The sequence below is a fragment of the Panthera tigris genome, chromosome D3 (genome assembly GCF_018350195.1).
Source record: "Panthera tigris isolate Pti1 chromosome D3, P.tigris_Pti1_mat1.1, whole genome shotgun sequence".
Taxonomy (NCBI): domain Eukaryota; kingdom Metazoa; phylum Chordata; class Mammalia; order Carnivora; family Felidae; genus Panthera; species Panthera tigris.
The window spans coordinates 79,738,625-79,755,012 of record NC_056671.1 but is presented as its reverse complement, the minus strand read 5'-3'; the positions used below and the strand labels follow the sequence as shown (position 1 = coordinate 79,755,012).

At 45.6% G+C, this 16,388-nt stretch overlaps 1 long non-coding RNA gene across 2 annotated transcripts; it reads left to right on the top strand.

Annotated features, from left to right (window-relative positions):
- The first annotated feature begins 5,840 nt into the window (after positions 1-5,840).
- On the top strand, positions 5,841-15,632 carry LOC107179474. 2 transcript variants are annotated; one of them, XR_006209953.1, is made up of 3 exons: positions 5,841-6,004; positions 10,427-10,516; positions 13,599-15,632. It is a non-coding gene; the product is annotated as an uncharacterized LOC107179474 (long non-coding RNA). The 2 variants fall into 2 exon arrangements; XR_001510101.2 differs by lacking the exon at positions 5,841-6,004 and adding an exon at positions 7,330-7,353.
- Positions 15,633-16,388: the final 756 nt, after the last annotated feature.

The following is a 16,388-nucleotide window of genomic DNA, read 5'->3' as shown; positions in this document are numbered from 1 at the left end:
AATGAACAGATTTTGGCAGAAGCAGTTGCGGGGCCCTTGACAATTACAGTTGAGAAAATAATACTGAGATGGCTGGAGCATAAATTATGAAGTAACCTTCTAACTTGACATTTTTGGAATTTCATAGTTGCCAGCATACCAAAAAGGGAAGACAGACTGCTCTCGTAGTCAAGCTCGTCTCTCACTATATTGAGAGGCCAAAGTCATGGCAGAAAGTTGGTATGTACCGGATGCAGGAGACATAAGCAAGCAGATGTGGGTGCTGGTTGATCTCTGCAGTAAAGGCAAATTCGTCAGACCAAAGTTTCCGGTGTTTTATGAGGCATGAGATAGGAGTGGGGGGGGGGGGGGGGGCTCCTGAGTGGCTCAGTTGGTTAAGTGTCCACTTCAACTCAGGTCATGATCTCGTGGTTGGTTGGTTCAAAACCCCCAACCAAGGGGGCCTGGAGCCTGCTTTGGATTCTGTGTCTCCCTCTCTCTCTCTGCCCCTCCCCAGCTTGCACTCTTGTCTCTCTATATTAAAAATGAATAAACGTTAACAAAAAAAAAAAAAGATAGGAGGGGGTTAAAGACATGGGATCAATCACTCATTCATGCATTCATTCATTCAATTATTTATTCAATTGTTTATTTGTTTGTGGGAGAATGAAACTGCCCCCCCCCTTAAAGCCTTCCTTCCTCTGCCCTACCTCTGTGGAGAGAGAGTCTTGGCAAGACAGATGAGCTAGGCAGACATATTCAATATGATAATACACATTAGTGGTCAATGTGAGAGCCCTGGTGAGAAGGGCTTGTCTTGTTCACGTCCTGCTCTGAGGAACCCGTAAGTTTTGTGACTTGTGCTGAGGAGGGCAGGAGGAGGGACCTAGCTCTGCCTTCCTGGATGGTGCAGGATGAATGTTCCTCATGATCCTGTAGATTGCTGCCAGGATGGAGCCAGGATCCTGGGGAAGGGGTGGGGAAGGAAGGAGAGGAAGGAAGGAAGGAAGGAAGGAAGGAAGGAAGGAAGGAAGGAAGGAAGAGAGGGAGGGAGGGAGGGAGGGAGGGAGGGAAAGCAGAGATCCTCTTAGGAGCACATGGAAGAAAGCTCTGAATGGGGTGGGGGGGGGACACTGAGGGAGAAGTAAGGCAACGTCTGGCCCCATCTTCTGGAAGCATGTGTGTTTCTGATTAGCTAGAAATAAGAATGTTTTCTTTCTGGTAATGGACCAATCAGCTGGCCCTCAGACCCTGGGGGAGGGAAGCTAGAGGCTAATCAAGAACTTGTTCATCCATAGGTCCTTGGAGGCCCTTTGTGAAGAGCCTTAGAAATTTCACAATGGGATCATCTCCAACAGCTGCTTCTAAGGACTGACTGTCTATTGGAAAGGAAGGACTCATGAGTGAACAAATGGACACAGACAGCTAGGAGAGAAAGAAGCAAATAGTCACTAGTATATGCCAGGCATCTGTGGACAACACTAGGCTCCCTCCAGAAGACTCCATGAACAGGTGTTTTACAGCTAGGTTCTAAAATATCTTCGTAAATTGGCTTGCCAAGGTAGGCAGAATAATGGCCCCCAAAGATGCCCATGTCCTAACTCCTGCAACCTATGAATATGATCCTTCTCGTGGCAAAACTGACTATGCAGATGTAATTAAGTTAAAGATCTGGAGATGGGGAGATCATCCTAGATCATCCAAGTGGGCTCGGCGTGATCACAAAGGTCCTTAGAAGTGAGAGAGGGAAGCAGGAGACTCAGAGTTAGGGCAGATGGGGCAACAAAAGCAGAGGTAGGAGGAAAGGCCATGAGCCAAGGAACCTGGACAGCCTCTAGAAACTGAAAAAGGGAAAGAAACAGATTCTTCCCAGCTCTCCAGAAGGAACTGTCAACACCTTGATTTTAGCCCCGTGACCCGTTTCAGATTTCTGATCTCCAGAACTGGAAGATAACACATTTGTGTTTTTTCTGAACCGTGTTTGTGGTCATTTGTTACAGCAGAAATGAGACACTGATACGCTTGCCTTTAACCAGACGACCTAAAGTTTTGATGAGAAAAGTAAAAAGGATTGATTCCTTTCATGTACATTAGAAATATGAAATTAAAAAATTTTTTTTAACATCTGTTCATTTTTGAGAGTGAGAGAGACAGAGCATTAGCAGGGGAGGGGCAGAGAAAGAGGGAGACACAGAATCCGAAGCAGGCTCTAGGCTCTGAGCCGTCAGCACAGGGCCTGACGCGGGGCTCGAACTCACGGATTGCGAGATCGTAACCTGAGCTGAAGTCGGACGCTTAACCGACTGAGCCACCCAGGCGCCCCAGAAATATGAAATATTATCTTAGGAAGGCAAAACAAAGCACGATTAACCCCTAGGCTGTAGGTTTCCCCCCAATAAGCGGGATTCTTACCTGTTAATGCCCTGTTTTTGCAGCCTGACAGTATGCAGCGGGAGCCCTGTCCTGCCCAGACACCAGCCAAGGCAACGCCCCGCATGGACGGCCTGGACCTCATCCCTCCTTCCTGCTGTGCCCGCATTCAGCTGCACTGTGCCCAGACTCACCCTGCTGGTGGGTCTCCAATGAGCCCTGCCTCTCCCCAGGGAGCCCTTCTTAGGAGGCCATCATCGGAGCTCCTCTTAGGAAGAACTGGTCGGCAGACTTTTGGTAGTGCAGATGACAGAGGCTCACCCAGCCAAGGATGAGTTATTTAAACACTGGTTTCACTTATCTTTTTTAAACATTTTTTTAAAGGTTATTTATTTTGAGAGAGAGAAAGCCTGTGCACACGCAGGAGAGAGGCAGAGAGAGAGAGAGAGAGAGAGAGAGAGAGAAAGAGATTCCCAAGCAGGCTCCAGGCTGTCAGCACAGGGCCCGACGTGGGGCTGCATCCCACGAACCGGGAGCTCATGACCTGAGCTGAGATCAAGAGTCAGACGCTTAACCGACTGAGTCACCCAGGCGCCCCTGAGCATTGGTTTTGGACCTGCGAGGCCCCAAGCTTTATGGAGGCACTGCAGAAACCCGCCAGTTCCAGGGGTCCTGGAGGAGAGCCCCACGACTAGGGCTTCAAATGTTCCCGAGTGACAGGATCATGTGATTGAGAAATCAGCTGTGTCTTACATCCCGCTGCGAGCTCGTGTGAAGGAGATGAAGATATTTTCCCATCCCCCTTCCAGGCAGGCCCGCAGCCTCGCCTCAGGGTCCTGGGGTGGGGGGGGGGTGCTGGGTTTCTCTAACCTTGCTAAAACTTTAATTTTCAAAAGTCTGGGCCACAGAGCTCAATTGTCCCCTGACGAAAGGGTCTGCATTTGTCACAAATGACCACGCACTTGAGGCTTCAAATGACACACACATCCCCACAGAAAACAAAACACTAATTTGAAGGGACACCTGCACCCCCATGTTTAGTGCAGCAGTATTTACAACAGCCAAGATATGGAAGCAGCCCAGTGTTTCCCAACAGACAGATAGATAAGGAAGATGTGTGTGTATACACACACACACACACACACACACCCTCCCACACAATGGAATCTTACTCAGCCATTAAAAAAAATGAGATCTTGCCATTTGCGACCACATGGATGGACCTGGAAGGTTTTATGGTAAGTGAAATAAGTCAGACTGAGAAAGACAAATACCATATGATCTCATTATACGTGGAACCCAAAAACACAAAAAACCCCAATGAATAAACAAACAAAAAGCAGAAGGATACTTACAAATACAGGGAACAAGCTGATGATTACCAGAGAAAAGGAGAGGGGGGCACGAGTGGAGGGGAAAGTTACAGGCTTCCTTCCAGTTATGGAATGAATAAGTCATGGGAATGAAAGGCACAGCAATAAGGAATATAGTCAATTCCTTGTCAATTCCTGTGTCTCCCTCTCTCTCTGCCCCTCCCCCACTCACGCTCTGCCTCTCTCTCTCAAAAATAAATAAACATTAAAAAAAAGGAATCTAGTCAATGGTATTGAGGTAGTGTTGGACAATGACAAGTGGGCCGGTGACCAGAGAAGTCACCCGGAACTAATGTAACATTGTATGCCAGCTATAGGCAAATGAAGAAAAGAAAAGAAAAGAAAGAAATGACACAAACTGATTTCACAGTTCTGGGGGTCAGAAATCTGAAATGGGTCTCACTGGGCTAAAATCAAGGTGTCGACCCGGCCGTGTTTCTCTTGCAGCCTCCAGGAGAATGTTTCCTCCCCTTTTCCTGGTCCGGAGGCTGCCCGAGTGCCCTTGTTCGTACCACTCCTGAATCTGTTTCCATCAATCGCCTTCTCTTCTGTAGTCCAATCTCCATTTGCCCAGCCTACCAAGAGGCCAAGGGGGCTGAGAAAGTGAGGAGTGGTCTGGCCCCTGAGACAAGGGTTAGATCTTGCAGGCCTGGCTGGGTGGGTTTCTCCGCCCCCGACTTCCTTTGCAGCACCCCGCTGGTGGCAGGACTTCCGATAGGGTGACCAGACAACCAGACCCAAAGCTGTGAGGCTAAAGATCTCTGTGTCCAAGTTTTGCTCAGGAAGAACATGGCCGTCCACCTTCCCCAGCAGCTGGCACAGTTAGCTGGGGCCAGACCACCGGATCATTCAGGACGGCCTAAAAACCAAAGGCCTTTCCCCACATTTTCTGGACAGACTCATAGCATCCTAGGCAAGCAGGGGGGCACCCCACAACCTGACTGATAGTGCATTTCTTGGTATTCCTGTCAAGTGGAGGCACAGACTATGTTTAATTGGATTTGGATAAAAAATATGGCAAAAGGACATATTTTGCTTCTGAATGTTGTGGATCCCACACCACACCTGTTTGGAGATGAGGCATAATTGGCTTATGTTTTTTTAATTTTTAAAAAAATATCTATTCTTGAGAGAGAGAGAGAGAGCACGTGGGGGAGGGAGACAGAGGGAGCAGAGAGAGAGAGGGAGACACAGAATCCAAAGCAGGTTCCAGGCTCTGAGCTGTCAGCACAGAGCCCGACATGGGGCTCGAACCCACAAACTGTGAGATCACGACCTGAGCTGAAGTCGGATGCTTCACCGACTGAGCCACCCAGGCGCCTGGCATAATTGGCTTCTAAAGTAAACACGCTGTTGTGTCACCTTTCCCATCACGTTGTGACTATCTGCTCAAGAGTCCTGCTTTTTACAAACTGAATTTTCTTATCTCTAAGGCTTTAGGTGTCTTTCTCTTTTACTTTACTAGACGGGGGGAGCCCCCCAAAACAACATGCAGCCAAGCCTCCAGTGGCTCTCAAGAGGGCCAGATCAGGGCTCCCAGGCACCTGTAATAAGAACTCTTTGCCCTTCCCCCCAACTTGAATGTCCCTTCGGAGAAAAGATCACAGTGTGCCTTCGGGGTCAGGTATGAGGATTACGTGGATAGTTGGTTCTCCAACCTGATCAACTTTGGACTCCATAGACGGTGTCCATCCAGCAGCTGGTCAGGATAACAGCCCAGACGCAGAACCAGCGGGGAACACGGTGTCCCACCCTCCGTTCCGCTGGGAAGACGGCCGAGGCAAATCAAACAGGAAAAACGGCTGCATTTGTTCATAAGGGACAAGGAACATTTTGCTATTGAAGACCGGAGGAGACTGTAGTGGCTTCTCCATTTGAAGGGCACTGGCATCACTCATTTCCACGGGAAAACGAATTCCCTCCTGCTCAGTGGAGCTGGGGGGACCGAAGATTTGCTGTCCCTGGCATTTGTCGTCACCTGAGGTGGGTGGCCTTGTGCTTAGGGGGTGTGTGGGAGCTTCTGGCTGAGCAGAGGCAGGAGCAGGCCTGGAACTGAGTAGGGGCCCAGGGGGCAGCTACATTGTCTGAGAAATTACAGAACGGAGTCAAAGGGTAGGGGCAAAGGAAGTTCAGAAATGGAGAAGTACGGCCTTGGGAAAGAACTGGTGGGGGGTGGGGGTGGCCATGATGGACAAGATACAGATGCCGTGGAGAAAACTGCCCAGTGAGAAGTTTCCAACATGGGGGATTCACATCACTGATGTCATTTGTACCTTCTCCAGGTAATGATAATGAATATTTCTGAGGTACTTAGGCCGGGCCCGGTACACTAATTGGTTTATTTCTCATAATGACCATTATGAAGTGGGTTCTATTAATATGCTCGTTTTGGGGGTGAGAGAGGGAAGCACAAAGGGGTTAAGTAACTTGCTCAAGATCACAGAGCCTTTAAGTGATGTGAACCCCAAGTCTGAGCCCAGGGGCCCACCGTCTTGACCACAGAGCCACATTCATTGCCCAGGCCTGCAGTTAGGCTATTGTGAACACACGCTTTGGGGGGCAGGGGGTTTGGGCAAGGGAGGCTGACTGGGCGCCTGGCTGGGGTAGCGCAGCAGAGAGATAAGAAGGGCTCTGAGGGGCAGGCCTAGGGGGTAGGCAAGCCAGGTAAGCAGGAGTTGGCCTTGAAGCAGGGCCAGATCTCCTGAGGCTGGGATGCACAGAGACCCTGGAAAGGTCCCCAGGAGGCAGCTTGGGCCACGTGAGTTTCCTCGATGGACTTTGGGATTTTGTGTCGTGCCTGACTAGACAAATAACATTATTAGAATTAACATTTTCCAGCTCTTAGATGTTTTTAAAGATTCTACAAATGACATATTGCATTTTTTGCGTCTTGCTTTTCAAACTTTTTTGCGATTCATCTGTATTATTGCATGAAGTCTATATTTGTTTTCACTGTTTACAGGATCCCACAGAACCAATGCCTATGCCAGAAGTTACTTATCTATTCTATTGTTAATGGACACTTGGGTCATTTCTACTTTGAGGCTATTTTGTGAAACAACGACCTGAGCCTGTTCGGTCATACGTCCTGGTGCCCGTCTGCACAGATCTCTGTAGGGTGTTGGGATATTGTGATTTATAATAAGAAATATATATTTAGTCTTTATCCTGTGACCAGCACAGAGCTCAGGAAACCCTTGGGATTTCCTAAGTGGTAAGAGTAATAAAGGTGTCTTTGGTATGTTAATGAGGTGACTTGAGAAGTCCCTAGGTCACCTAAGGATGGGGGGGGGGGGGGCGCTGGTTCCCAAGGGAACCAACCAAATGCTAAGAGGGTTGGCACTTTCAGTCCCACCCTCACCACCTTCTCCCCTCTGGGGAGGGGGAGGGGGTGGAAGTTGATTCAATCACCAATGACCAATGATTTCATCAATCATGCCTATGTAATGAGGCCTCCATAAAAACCCAAAAGGAGAGGGTTCTGAGAGCTTCTGGGTTGGTGAACACGTGGAGGTGCTCCTGGAGAGGGCATGGAAGTTCCACACCTCTTCTCCATACCTTGCCCTATGAATTTCTTCCTTCCATCTGGCTGTTCCTGAGTGATATCCTTTTATAATAAACTGGCAATCTAGTGAGTAAAATGTTTCCCTGAGTTCTGTGGGCTGTTGTAGCAAATCAATGACTCCAAGGAGGGGGTCATGGAAACCTCTGATTTACAGCCCATTGGTCAGAAGAACCAGGTAACATCTTGGACTTGTGGTTGGTGTTGGAAGGGAGGGGGGCAGTCTTGTGGGACTGAGCCTTTAGCCTGTGGGATCTGGTGTGGGAGATTTGCTTGGTGTGGGGGTAAAAAAAAACCCCACATCAGAACTGGTGTCAGAATCACGGTTGTAGGCCTGGTAGTAAGATATCTAGGTCATAGGGGAAGCATACCTCACACTTGGTCATAGAATGCCAAACTGTTCTCCAAGGTCCCTACCCCTGGTTCATTCCCACCAACAGTGTCTGTGCCTTTGTTCCTTTGTCGACAATTGGTATTATTAGAACTGCTCAAATTTTACCAATATGCCGGGTACGTAAGAATATATCATTATGGCTTTCCTTTGCAGGTTCTTGATGAAAAATGACATTGGGTAGCTTTCCCCCTGTTTATCAACTATTTGGATTTTCTCTTTTGTGAAGAGCTTGTTGGAATGTCTTGCTTATATTTAAAATTTGCTCTTTTTCTTATTTTCTTACTGCCAAAAGTCCTTCATATATTTTGAATACCATGTTATAGTTACATGTATTTCAAACATTGTCTCCCACTCTGTGGTTTTCTTTTGTCCTCTCTTTATGTTGTCTTTGGATGAAGAGAAGTCATTGAATCTACCAGTCTTTTCCTTATGGTTAGTGACTGTTGTTTCTTCTGTATGAAATCCTTCCCGATTCCAAGGTCATGAGAATATTCTGCTTTATTATTGTTTAAAAGTGTTATCTCAAACATTTTTAACCAGTTATCTTGTTTTCAGCCACACCTTCCTTCTTTCAGAAGTTCCAGGTGCCTGACCTTTCTGAGATTCTGAAACACCAACAGATCTGCTTCTTGGTTTCGGCCAATACCATGAAGGTTTCAACTTTCTCTGATCTGTTCTTAGTTACTGGTCATCTATCTACTTTTCAGCTTCCAAAATGTTGGTACTTTCACCTTCTTTCCCTGTTATCTTCGTCCCTATGGTTTTTTTTCTGGGTGTTTGTGCATGCATACAATTTTCCTGTCACATTAGTGGGGTCTCAGGAGAGATAGGCAATAAATGCTAGTGTTCAAATTTCCACGTTTAATCAGAAGTCACAGCAGCATTGCTAATAAAGCAGGCAAAATTGGAAACAATCTAAACATCCACCCACAGAAATAAAGTATGGTAGGTCCATGCAATGGAATAGCATGTACCATGGACAACATTGTGTTACATAGAAGCAGGCCAGTGAGGTAGTTAAGGGCATAAGACTCTGACACTCACCAGCTGTGTACCTCTCCATCCTCAGTTTTCCCATCTGTAAAATGGGATAATTGTATGTAGAGATGTTGTGAGGATTAAGAGTTAATATATGTAAAGAAAGATGAACAACTGTAGGTATATAGTCAGAAGTACATAAAGGTGATTATTGTTAAAAAAAAAAGGAGAGAGATTTTTTGTTACTAATAAAAGAATGAAGTGGATTTATACCCAGAAGAATGGCAATCTCTCCAAGGTATTTTATTAAGTTTAAAAAAGCAGCAAGGTGAAAACCAGTATGTATAAGAGAAAAATAAAATACCTGTAAGAAAAACAGTGTGATCATATTTTAAAAAGAACTAATGTGCATACATATATGTGCTGAACATTTCTGAAAGGATACTGTAGAACTGTTAAGAGAGGTTTTCTTGGAGTAGAAGGCAAAAGGGACCTTATTTAATGTCTTTTGGTACTCTTTGATTTTTTTTCTTTTATCATGTGTTTTACTGTTATAATTAAAAACAAGCAGATTAAAATGTAGATAATTGTTTTAGCTGGAGGTTAGTTACAGTATTTCTACTTTTATGTATGTTTGAAATTTTCCAGAGTAAAAAACTTCTTAAATAAATTAAAGCAACAAGTATCTTCATCAGACATTCTGCAAAATCCAGTGTTGAATATTTGGATGGCGTGAAATAATGCCTTGAAGAAAGCTTCCTTGTCAAGCTACATAGGGACATTCCCATGGAGGCAGACAGGAGCCATATCGTAGAGAACCAGTTATTCTAGAAGAAAGCTACTGAGGTCATAGTATGATTGTAGGATAATTTTTTAAAACTATTTTGAAAAATGTCTAGGCCCTAAAATGTTTTCTAGAGATCCTGGTGTTCAATTTCAGGAGCCCATCAAAGACAGCCTTTTTAGGGAACCCCTAGCTTTGTCTAGTTAACTATGGACACAATGACCTTCCATCTAAGTGAGAACACAGATTAACTTCTCAATTCCCGCAGAAGGTTATTGACCCTACCATCTGCTTACTTGGTTTCCAAATCATATGCACCAACCCTTGTGCAGCAAAATATAGGATCAAGCGATGTATACTCTCACCAATAGGTTCAACTTAAACTATCGTTTACCCAGCTCATCGCGCTGGATGGGAAAGGTGGTCAACCCAGATGATTGCCTATGTAGCATGTGCGTTCCATTTATTCCTGTAAGTATTCTGAATTTCCTTTGATCAGATTAGAACACCAGAAGCCTTGATACTTGAACTAAATCTGATTAGCTCCACATAAGATTATCTAACGCTGCTATAAGAAACGGCCACATGAAATTTATTTCTGCTCTTGCTATAAAATGATGTTCACGATACCACCCATATAACCCCATCTGAGAAGTTTATTTCGGAAATTGGAGCCCAGAAAATTTTCCTATACCACTATGGAACTGAAAAGACTTCTTCCAGTACTGAAAATCACATAATTTAAGCATTTCTCTCATTTTCTCAAGCTCTTGGGAAGCTTGGATCCATGACTCAATCACAGCAGCTCTGTTAACCGGAATAATGCGCTTGTATTCTCCTTTATTTTCCATTTCTAAATTTTGTGTGCGTCTGTTATTGTCTCTCTGCATTATTTAGCAGATCTCTTCAAAAGTTTAATAGATTATACCCCACACAGGTGCACATTTCTTTGGGCAACTGGGAACTTGATCTCTTTCTTCTGGCAGGATAATTAGAAATGGTTTCACGAAGACACGGCACTTGAACCAAATCTTTGGGGAGAGGAAGCTCTGACAAATTCTAGCAGAAGAAACAGTGTGAGTAAAGAAGTGACGGAAGGAATGCCCAGCCCATATTTGGGAAATGGGAGGATTTGCTTTGGTCAAGGCATGAGGTATAAGAGATGAATGGAAACCGAACTGAAAGATGGCTACACCATCTCAGTAGAAACTCTGTAGGAACTCACACATTAGGCATTACAGCATAAGAGAAGGATTTTTTTTTTTCCCAAAATAAGGGAAACTATTGTATATATTTCAGGCAGAGCATAGATACTATCAAGACAAAGTATAAAGATGAAAGTAAAAGAACAGGACTGTCACAGCAAGGTCCCAGCTGATGTGGCTTTGAAATGGGACTAAAAGCACCTAGGGAGGGCCTGGAAAGAACACGGAAGAAGAGAGTGGCATCGAGCCTACGGGCCAGCGGCCAGGTTCTCTCCCAAACTCTGCTGCTATGGATGTTTAAGTCATTCTTTTCTTTAGGAGTCCCTTGGTCAACATAAATCAAACAATATCACACACTTAACTGTGGCATTGAAATGGACTCTTGCCTGATAATTCATGAGGGAAGGTCTTTTGTTTCTGATTTGTTTCAACAGAAGAATTCCAGCCAATAACTTCAGAAAGGATATTAAGAATTCCAGCCAATAACTTCAGAAAGTTTAATAATTACCATTTTGCCACTTTGAAATAGTGGATCTAGGCTACACTCATCGGTGAATGCCGCCAAATATCAGGCGAGCCTTTGAGGGCAGGAAAGGGTAGCATGTCCCCAAGAGAAAGAACATCTAAAGATGAAAGGCTTCCTAATGGAGTGAGCAGTCTGACCCGCTGGCTGATCTAGGACAGAAAGGCATTGGGAAACATGGGATTGGCAGAAATAACACACCTCGTGACAAGAAACAATAGGTAGGGTGCACCACCACCTAGGAAGAATGCTTGCCTAAAATAATTGAACCTGAATCTAATCACAACTCAAGATGTAAATATCATTGTACAGGAGAAACGGTTGGAGGAGAAACTGGTTAAATGACACCCTGAGAAAGTGACCAGCCAAATCTAAAATGTGCAAATTCTACAGGACAAATAACCCATTTTCAAACAGATCAATGGCATTATTTTAAAAAGTGTGCAACAGGGGCACCTGGGTGGCTCAGTCGGTTAAGCGTCCGACTTCAGCCCGGGTCACGATCTCACGGTCCGTGAGTTCAAGCCCCGCGTCGGGCTCTGGGCTGATGGCTCAGAGCCTGGAGCCTGTTTCCGATTCTGTGTCTCCCTCTCTCTCTGCCCCTCCCCCATTCATGCTCTGTCTCTCTCTGTCTCAAAAATAAATAAACGTTAAAAAAAATTTTTAAAAATAAAAAATAAAAAAAATAAAAAGTGTGCAACAGAATCGAATAACAGGGGTTAAGAAACATTCAAATCGAATGCAATGCCTGGATCTTCTTTGGGTCTCAACCCGAATAAACCAACCTTGAAACGACATTTTTAAGACAAAGAAGTTTGAAGAGTATGTGAAGTCAAGGAATTATGGCAACATTTTTAGGATAGTGCCATGCTGGTTATCTTAAAAAAACCAAATAAAACATCCTTATCAGGTAGGGAGGCACACTGAAATATTCACCTACCGGTGAAATCACATGATGTTTAGGATTTACCTCAAAACACTCCAGAAAAAAAATCAAGGGGATAGGTGAAGTAAGATTTGTAAGATATTGATAACTATTGAAGCTGGGTGGTGAGTACATGGGGCGTTCATATATTCATCTTTTTACTTCTGTGCATGTTAGAAAATTTCTGTCTTACAGAGATGCTTATTTTAACAGACTCCTTATAGTGACTAGTTTGGAAAACCTTTCTATATTTGTTTTGTAATTGATGAGAGAAAAGGGTCGTTTTCACATATGGTATGTGAATTCGGACAGAGATGATGAAGGGACTAAGTACATTATTTTACCTACTATAAAATGGCACTTTTCTGTACTTATGGTTTGTGGAGATCAGAGATAAATACCTTTCGTGACTCTGAGAAAGAAAAAAATTTTTGAACTAAATTATCTCCTGGCTTCCACTGCGCACATCCTTATAAGCATCAAGGCCATAGTACCCTCCGTGAGCCAAGGGAAGACTGGCTCCTCTCCCCAGCTTATCTGATTGACAGCATAACCCAAAAGGCCTGGACCACACACAGCAACAAGCCCCATATGCCAGCGTGGATTCCTCAGGCTGAAACCCGGTCTGTTAAAAGGTTCCCGCCAGATACTGACGAGCCGACTAAAAATGTGTTCATCTATTTAGTCTCTTGGTCAGCAAAATTGTTTTTTACGTTTATTCATTTTTGAGAGACAGAGACAAGAGCACGAGAGAGGGAGGGGCAGAGAGGGAGACACAGAATCCAAAGCAGGCTCCAGGCTCCGAGCCATCAGCACAGAGCCTGACGCGGGGCTAGAACTCACAAGCCATGAGATCATGACCTGAGCCGAAGTCGGACGCTTAACCGACTGAGCCACCCAGGCACCCCTCTTGGTCAGCAAATATAACAGAGCATTGCTTATGTGTATTTTAAGAGTGCAGGTCTTTAAACGAATAGCTTATCTCCTAACTCAGATCTCCTCCTCCTCCTCACCTCCATTATCATCACAATCATGCTTATTCTGAAATGGTCAAATGGGAAAACATTGTAGGAGACAGAGCCAGTTACCTACTGTATAGAAAGAACAGGTGCTCAAAAAGAATGATAGGCAGAGTTCAGCACCGACAAAACGTTCCTGTTATCTTGAGGACAGATCCTGTTCATCCTCCGTGGTGGATGTTGGAATGTACCCAGATCCCATTTAGAAGTAAAGAACTAGATTGTCAGCTGCCGGAAATATTGCCAGCAGGTGGCCCTCAGCTGTCATCCCCCTTGAGGAATTACCTTGCCTGAAAACAGTTATTGTGCCCCAGAGAACCCCACTTCCTGGGAAGCCAATGAGTGGTTGACTCAGGAGCATAAAGGCCTTGGCCCCTCAGTGTAAGACAAATCTGAAAAGCCAGGCCAGCTTCTGAACTCCCCATGGGGTTGGCTGAAGCCCGCCTTCTCTGGTCGAGTCCCACTTCCTTCCTTCCTCTTCCCCAGGTGCTGATCCTGAGAATACTCCCTACCAAACTTCAGCAGCTGATCTCCATCTCAGAGTGTGCTTCCCAGAGAACCCAACCTGGGACACCTCCAATGACACCACTCTCCAGAAGAGTTAGACAGATGCCCTCAAAGGAGCCATCCTGCTGTCCCCAGCTATTGTTAGGAGATGTGAAGCCACGTCTAACTCCTGCCTCGTTCTGCCTTCTCGGGCCACTCATAAATAGGTGGCTGAGAGAAGGGAAGGAGAAATCAAGTCACTGATACTCACTGCCCAGGAACGACCACCACGCGTCTCACAGAAAGGCGTTGGAGATGCCATTGTTGCCAACATCTCAATTAACAACATCTTCGCTGAAATTACTTTTTGGCCTAAATCACTCGGATACAAAGAATATTAAATGGTTGCCTTGCTCAAAAGTATTTATTATGGAAATAATGTTATTCCTTCTGCTACCCGCCCCCCCTCCCCGGGTAGACCACATACGTACTGGGGCGAGAAGAGCAGGCGTCTCCTCCCAGGACAAAAGACAAGCATGGGACCAGAAGTGTCTGTCTTAAATGCCACTGGCTCCATGGGTCTTGCTTCTTGTGTTCACCGCTGTGCCTGGCACAGAACCTGGCACTCGACAGGAGTGCCTTATGAAGGATTCACTTAATTCAAGAAAGAAAGAAGGAGAGATCCCATCTTTGCCATGAACCTCTTATTGGCGCCCTGACCAGGATGTCGTATATTCTAACCTGGAACCTTGAGCTCTTTGCTGGAAGCGATTCTATGTTCCTCTTTGTATCCCTGCTCCCTGTCAATGAGTCTGGTACACAGTAGGTGCTCCGGAAGGTATGACTTGAGTGAATGAAAGAAAAGTTCTGCAGATCAAGGGTAGTGTGTAATCACCTATTGCTGGGTAACAACCAACATCAAATCTTAGCAGCTCCAATGGCCATCATTACCTGCTCACCATTCTGGGCTCAGCTGGGCAGTCCTCTGGGGGGTTACTCATGAAGCTATAGGGTCTGAGAAGGCCTCATGCAAATGTCTGGGGCTTCCAGCCAGGGAGCCTCAGTTCTCTTCCATATGACGTCTCTGGCAGACAAGGATAGATGCCCATGTAGCTGTGCTTCTGAAGCCTCTGCCTGGGTCACCTGTGCTGGTGCACATAGGCCAGTGTGAGCCACTGGGAGGAGATGACCCAGGTCCTAGATGCAGGGAGGAGAGATTTATTAGAGGCCACGAATCACGTCACCTCTCATGACCTACCATGGGCACATCATCCCAGGTTTAGCCACTTGGGGCCAGAATTCTGCAAGAATTATTCTTCCAGGGGTTCCCAGGTGACTGGATCTTGGATTTAGGTATTTCAGAAGCAGTAAAACAACAACATAACAATTCGGGAATAGTCGGGCAAAACCCTGCAGAGGATCTACGTGCACACACCCACAGTGGCAGCAGGTACAGATGGCCTGGGGTGGGAGTTGCCACAATGGTGGCCTGGACAACCTCCTCCTCTGAACTTAGCTCAGGAGTTCCATCCCCTCCTGAACCTCTAGGGGTAGCGGGCCTGGCCACCTAGATTGGCGGCTGGGGGCAACTATGCCAACAACTAGGCCTGGGGGCAGGAAGCCGTGAATGAAGGAATCAGAAGAAGAGGTGCGGGGACAGGTCTGGGAGCTGGAACCAGAAAGGTCTCAGCCATACCCTTGGCTGCTGAATTGGTCAGCCGAGGACACTGGCTGCTCTCCAACCCCCATATACCCCAGTGCTTGGCCCACCGTGTACCCTGGAACCTCAGAGCTCGGCACCCAGGTCCTCTCTGCACTCATCTTTTGGAACCCCTGACTGTCATGCTTTGAGTAATTAGTAAAATCAGTTTGCCATAATTATATCATTTCTCTTCTCATCGCCTTCAACAGGGCAGAAACATTTATGCAAAGTGGGAATGTTATCAATAATCAAGTATTTATATAACATCTGCTGTGAGACAAAAACCAACTGAATTAAGATTTTCCAAGGTGAACTATTTCAATTCCTGAGACTTCCAGAACTCTCAGACCCTAGCTGGGAAGTGATTTATTTAGGAGGCATGGGGAGAGAAATGTCTGTGGTTAGTGATAAACCTTTGGGGTAGAGGTGAATGCATGTTTGCATGGGTCACAAGTTAAGGATGATTTAGGATCAGGACAAAATGACCCGGGGTTAGTTATGCAGAGATCTGTTTATTCCTGTGCAGGTTTTCAGGTTCTTTGAAGCAGTGTGGTCCACAGGAGAAAGAAAAGAGGCAGGAGACACACCCCCCCCCAACGCAATCCCTCAAAGTAAGGTACATTTATAGGTGCCACATTTATAGGACTCCAACATATTTTGGGGAAAGGCAATACAACCAACAACACCAGCCTCCCTTATAGGCCACATGTCTGGGAAAATCCTTTCTTCTGTAGCAATTGGGAAGAGGGATGCTGAGAGGCCTCGGAGCCCCATCTAAGATTTGGCCCAGAAGTCTCTGAAATCTTGGGGAAAAAAACTGGCCCCCAATTCTAAAGCTTTAGTGGTTCTCCATTGTGCTGACTTCCAACCAGAGTCTAGAAGTCACCTTTGGAGGTGCAGTTAATTCATTTGCTTTGGGAAAAATACACTGATACCCATTATATATATGCAAACTAAGGCAGGTATCCTGTTCTGAAATAGGATGACTCAAGGTAAAGGCATTTCTTGTAATAGAAAAGTCTGTCTTCATTAATTTGCAGAGTGTTTCTGGGGGAAACTCTTTCTGGGGGAAAGTCAGGCCTGGATTC